The sequence below is a fragment of the Bubalus kerabau genome, chromosome 14, assembly GCF_029407905.1.
Source record: "Bubalus kerabau isolate K-KA32 ecotype Philippines breed swamp buffalo chromosome 14, PCC_UOA_SB_1v2, whole genome shotgun sequence".
NCBI classification, from domain to species: domain Eukaryota; kingdom Metazoa; phylum Chordata; class Mammalia; order Artiodactyla; family Bovidae; genus Bubalus; species Bubalus kerabau.
The window spans coordinates 45,968,300-45,974,768 of record NC_073637.1 but is presented as its reverse complement, the minus strand read 5'-3'; the positions used below and the strand labels follow the sequence as shown (position 1 = coordinate 45,974,768).

General features: G+C 44.0%; 1 pseudogene; it reads left to right on the top strand.

The window, feature by feature from the left end:
* Positions 1-369: 369 nt before the first annotated feature.
* On the top strand, positions 370-2,101 carry LOC129627243 (peptidyl-prolyl cis-trans isomerase FKBP4-like; annotated as a pseudogene).
* Positions 2,102-6,469: the final 4,368 nt, after the last annotated feature.

Sequence of the window (6,469 nt, the reverse complement as noted above, 5' to 3'; positions counted from 1 at the left end):
CACATGTATCTGTGTAACTGAATCACTTTGCTGTACACCTAAAACTAACACTTTTCATTGTTAATCAACTATCCTCCAATGTAAAATGAAAACTTTTTAAAATAAATAAGATGAAATGTAAGGACTTGCCTGGTGGTCCAGTGCTTAAGATGCTGTACTCCCAAAGCGGAGGACCCCGGTTTGATCCTTGGTTTCAAACTCTTTCAGTTCACATGACCAACTAAAGATCCTGCATGCTGCAATGGAAGATCCCACATTTGCAACTAAAACCTGGAGCAGCCAAATAAATAAATAAATATTTTTAAAAATTAAGAAATAAGGCACAAGCCCCGGCCAGCCACTGGTGACCGCTGCCTGAGAAACAGTGTGATGACCACCAAGGAGATGAAGGCGGCCAAGAGCAGGGAGCAGTTGGCACTGCAGCCCCTTGAGGGAGTGGACCTCAGCCCCAAGCAGGATGAGGGCGTGCTTAAGTTTATCAAGCAAGAAGGCCCTGGCATGGAGATGCCGATGATTGGGGACCAAGTCTCTGTCCACTACAGGGGCTGGCTGCTTGATGGCACCAAGTTCCACTCCAGCCTGGACCGCAAGGACAGGGTCTCCTTTGACCTGGGGAGAGGGAAGGCCATCAAGGCTTGGGATGTTGCTGTAGCAACCATGAAGGCAGGCGAAGTGTGCCACATCACCTGCAAGCCAGAGCATGCCTAGGGCTCAGCGGGCAGCCCTCCCAGGATCTCTCCCAACACGCTTGTGTTTGAGGTGGAGTTGTTGGAGTTCAAGGAAGAGGACCTGACAGACGAAGAAGACAGGGGATCATCAGGAGAATACGGAGATGATGGGGAGGGCTATGCCAAGTCCAGTGACAGCGCCACCCTGGAAGTTGCACTGGAAGGATACTTTGAGGACCAGATCTTTGACCCACGAGAGCTCAGCCTTGAAGTTGGTGAGGGAGAGAGCATGCATCTTGCCCTGTGGGCTGGAGAAAGCCATTCAGTGTGTGGATAAAAGAGAACATTCCATTGTGTATCTTAATACCTGTATGCTTTCAGCAATGCTGGGAAGGAGAAGTTCCAGATCCCACCAAATGCTGAGCTGATGTACGAAATATAGCACAAGAATTTTTGAGAGGGCCAACAAGTCCGGGGCAATGAGTTCTGAGACGCTGGAGCAGAGGACCGTAGTGAAGGAGCAAGGCACTGTGTACTTCAAGGAAGGCAAGTACAAGCAAGCTGTGCTGCAGTGCAAGAAGACTGTGTCCTGGGGCTTCCCTGGTGGTTGTGGTTGAGAACCTGCCTTGCAACGCAGGGGATACTGGTTCAATCCCTGGTCCAGGAAGATCCCATATACCACGGGGCAGCTGAGCCCATGCACCCCAACTGCCAAAGCCTGAGCACCCTAGAGCCTGTGCTCTGCCACAAGGAGAGGCCACTGCAGTGAGAAGCCTGTGCCCCGCAACTAGAGAGTGGCCCCCATTCCCTGCAACTAGAGAAAGCCTGCACACAGCAGGGAAAACCCAGCACAGCCATAATAAATAACTAATTTTTTTTTTTTTTTTTTAAAGAAGAAGATTGTGTCCTGGCTGGAATAAAAGTGGAGCTTCTCTGATGAGGACGCACAGGAAGGTACGGGCCCTTCAGCCGGCCTCCCACGTCAACCTGGCTGAGTGTCATCTGAAGCTGCAAGTCTTCTCAGCTGCCACTGAAAACAGTAACAAGGCCCAGGAAGTGGACAGCAACAATGAGAAGGGCCTTGTCCATCAGGGAGAGGCCCACCTGGCGGCGAACGCACGGGCTGACTTGCAGAAGGGCCTGCAGCTCTACCCAGCAACAAGTCGGCCAAGGTTCAGCTGGCCATGTGCCCGCAGCAGATCCACAGGCAGCTGGAGGGGAGACGAAGCTCTATGCCAGCGTGTCTGAGAGGCTGGCCGAGGAGGAGAGCAAAAGGCCCAGGCCGCAGTGGCTGCAGGAAAACAGCCGGCTGACATGGAGATGAGAGAGCAGAAGAATGACTGGGGGCCGTAAGGGGTGGGAGTTGGGCCTCCTCAGCCTCGCCCCAACCCTGTCCCCACAACTGCCTGTCCCCCAGACCCCCAGCCCCAACCCTACTCCACCCTGGTGTGTGTGTGTGTATGTGTGTGCGTGTGTGTGTGTTAGTCTCTCAGTTGTGTCTGACTCTTTTCAACCCCATGAACTGTAGCTCACCAGGCTCCTTTGTCCATGGAATTCTCCAAGCAAGATTATGGAGTGGGTAGCTGTTCCCTTCTCAGGGGATCTTCCCAACTCAGGGATCGAACTGGGGTCTCCTGCATTGCAGGCAGATTCTTTACCATCTGAGCCACCACAAACTGAAGAATTTTGAGTGAATTAGAGCTTTAAAAAAATTACTTAAATAAATAAAATATAGACTCCTCAAAACAAGCTCATGCAGAGCTAGGAACTTCCCAAAAGATCTTCTCCAAATATGCTACTGCTAAGTCACTTCAGTCATGTCCGACTCTGTGCAACCCCATAGACAGCAGCCCACTAGACTCCTCTGCCCCTGGGATTCTCCAGGCAAAAATACTGGAGTGGGTTGCCATTTTCTTCTCCAAATATAGTACTCCTCAAATCCTTCCACCTATAAAGTCAGAGATCTAGAATTCCCAAACTGTTTGCGCTGAGGAACCCAGGGTCACCACAGTGAATCAGATGAATCCTACAGGACATTTTAAACTTTTGAGGAAAACACAAGAACACTTGTAGGGTGCCATACAAGGTAAAGAATCTGCTTGCAAGGCAGGAGACCCGGATTCGATCCCTGGGTCGGGAAGATCCCCTGGAGAAGGAGACGGCAACCCACTCCAGTACTCTTGCCTGGAGAATCCCATGGACAGAGGAGCCCAGCGGGCTATAGTCTGTGGGGTCACAAAGAGTCGGACACGACTGAGCGACTAACACATACAAATTACAGTCAGTAAATTATTTTGGATCTACCTACTTAGTAATCTAAAACCTTATACATTTTTGGCCTAAGAATAAATAACTGAGCTGACTATAACCATGAGCCTAGAAAGTTGGGGAAAATCTGAAACAAATACTTGACTCCAGCACTCTCTCTTCCTCAAATTCACCATCACTGCATCTGTCAGCCTAAAAATAAGATCCCCCCCATCAAGAGCACAAATATGTGTTTCTTACTCCAGCTCTAAGGGAATTAATTGTTCCCATTTAGAAACTATAAACAACTATGGGTTAGGTGAAATTCAAATTTACAATAGAAACAATCTAGATAGCATACTAAACTGAAATATTTCATTTCAAGCTCAGCAAATATCTGAGGAAATCTAATTTGTATTCAGAACATTTTCAGGGTTTATATCTTTTGCTTTTAGGCCAGGAGTGCAGGATGAGTATTCTAATAACAAAAAAGAAAATAAAACCATTAGGTAAAAACCATAGGCCTAAATCCTAGTTTATTTCAATTAAATTTGTTCAATTCCATGGCCAAAGAACAAATTTCTAGCTCTGGCTTTATATATGTGTTAGTCAGGATAATCTTGGTTAATGTTACAGTAAGTCCTAAAAAGAAAAACTCTAAAAATCAGTGGCTTAACACCCCCCCCACCCCCTCTCCACAAAGCTTTATTTCTCACTTACCTAGGCAACAAACAAGATACCAGATAAATAAGCAAGGAGGTAATCACAGACTGTGGCATGAATCTTATTAATTAATTAATGAACTAATGTGGGGTTTCTTCATTAATTTATTCAACAAATTTGGGTTGAGTAGTAGATTTTGTACCAGATATAGTTCTAGTGCCAGCAATATGATGATAAATAAAACAAAGCTTATATTATTCTGGGAGGAGAGACAACCCATAAATGACACATAGAAAAAAATAAGCAGAGATAAGAGCTCTTAAGAACAACAAGGCAAGATATGTGGTGGCCTTGGCTATAGTGACGTTTGTGTACTTTGGGGTTCCATGTGGATGCTAATGAACCATCAGTAAAAAAGAGGTAAGTAGTGTTATGATGTATGAAGAGAGAATATAACCACTCTTCTGGGATAAATCAGAGAGGCTTTTCTACCTCTAAATTTGTGCTGCCCCAAATCATCAATCCTGGGATGATTTTGTCCAAGCCATTTCCCTGATGAGGATACAATCCAGAGGAAGACCTAGAAAGGCTGGAACTCAGCCGGATCCCTGAGGTTCCAAGAAAATGGGAAAACCTCATTTGCTTTCACCCAAACAACAAGCATGAGAAGTACAAGATGAGGTCAGGGTCAGCAGTAAGGGAATGCATGTGGGACAATGACAAGGCTGCCTGGAGATTCTGGCCTTTAGATCATAACTACTGTCATTCAACAGCATGGCCATCCTGATGATGCAGGTATGGGATCTTAACAGAATGCCAGGAAATGTGCTGTTTTCATGACCTCATTCAATATATTGTGTGCAAATTAATTATACTTGTGTTACATACTTTATGGACTTCTCTGGTGGCTCATATCGTAAAGCATCTGCCTACAACGCAGGAGACCCGGGTTCAGTCCCTGGGTTGGGAAGATCTGCTGGAGACGGAAATGGCAACCCACTCCAGTATTCTTGCCTGGAAAATCGCATGAAAGGAGGAGCCTGTTAGGCTACAGTCCATGGGGTCACAAAGAGTCAGGCACGACTGAGCGACTTCACTTTTATATACTTTGTATATTTTATATACTTTATATATTTTAATATCTGGACATATCTTATACTAGAGTACTCACAAACAAGGTCATGTTAGGGAGAAGAACACTTCAAGGCTCAGGTGAGTAACAATTTCCAGGTGCAAAGAAGAATCCTTGGAGGCATGGGTAGGGAGCTTGTGTGATGGGGGATGCCGAAGTTGTATTAATAACACAGATAGAAAGTGATTTACTATTTCTGGATGGGAAAAAGTTCTGGATGGGAAAGAATTCTTCTTCTCACTTGGGAGTTTTCCACTGAACTCTAAACGAAGACTCAAGAAGTAGAATCATAAAAGAAGGCAAGTGGGGAAAGATCAAGACGTGGCAAGTTACCCTCGCTCTTTTTTGCTCATCCTATTAGGCACTTGTTCCATTCCCATCCTATCGTAGGACACAACTCTGGGATAATGGAAACATCTGCTGTATGCCAAAATTAAGGGTCAGGAAGAGAAAACTTTAAGAAGTATCCAGAATGACTATTTCCTAAGTCCTGGGCACTAGAATGTATGTGAAAGGAGAACCAAAAAGCTGCCTGTAATCAGCAGACACAGAAAAGAAGCTTATGGCTACCAAAAGGGAAAGACAGGGAAGGGATAAGTTAGGAGTTTGGGATTAACATGTACACAGCACTGTATAGAATAGGCAACCGAAAAGGACTTACTGTACAGCACAGAGAGCTATACTCAATATTTTGTAATGACCTATCAGAGAAAAGAATCTGAAAAACAATATACAGATGTATAACTGAATCACTTTGCTATCCACCTGAAACTAACACAAATTATAAATCAAGTATGCTGCAATAAAAAAATTTTTTTTAATTCTGCGGCGGAAAAAATTACCATACTAAATGGAAAATTTTTTTTTTTTAAATAAGACTTCCCTGGTAGTCCAGTGGCTAAGACTCTGCGCTCCCAGTGCAAGGGGCTCAGGTTCAATCCCTGGTCAGGCAACTAGATAGATCCCACATGCTGCAGCTAAGACCCAGCACAGCCAAATGGATAATAAGTAAAGTTTAAAAAAAAAAAAACTTTAGGTCAGTTCAGAGTAGATTCTGTGATTTTTACATACCATCCACATCTAAAGTTTTCTAATTCTTTGTAGTCCTGGCTCTTATGTGGTCTCTGTGGCTGCACGGTTAGGCTAGCACACCCCTTCAGCTGTTCCAAATCACCTGTGTGCTTTGCTCTTTCTATGAAAACTGAAAACAAAATTTTAACCTTAGTTTTCAGAACTTGAGAACTTCAGAGTTTAAATTTAATTTAAGGAATTGTAACAGAGAGCGCTAATTTTTTTTATTATTGTACTCTTTCAGTATACCATTTTTAAACAAAGTTTGTAAAACTAAAAAACAGATGCAACTGTCGTTTCTGGCTGTGTCTGATAGCCACATCATCTAATTGTCTTTTATGTAGGTTCTAAACCAACAGGCTATAGTCCTTTAAATCTCTCCCCTTTGTTTTCTAGACAACATCCCATTCATCTGTCTTTCCCCACTGTTTCACCCTGAAATGACCTGAGTCTGGAGTATGCAGACACTTAGCCTGAGCCTGCCTTTGCCTGCTTCTTGGTCCTCACTTCTATTAGGATCTGTGTTTATAGTTACCCCCTACTCTTTGTTTCTGAACTACAACAGAGTGTTTTATGGATTTTGGGGGGACAAAATATGTATCAAAAAGTGAACTTTCTCTGTGAACACTGATTTTTTTTTCAAACTTTAAACTTTTTATTTTGTATTGGGGTATAGCTGATTAACAAT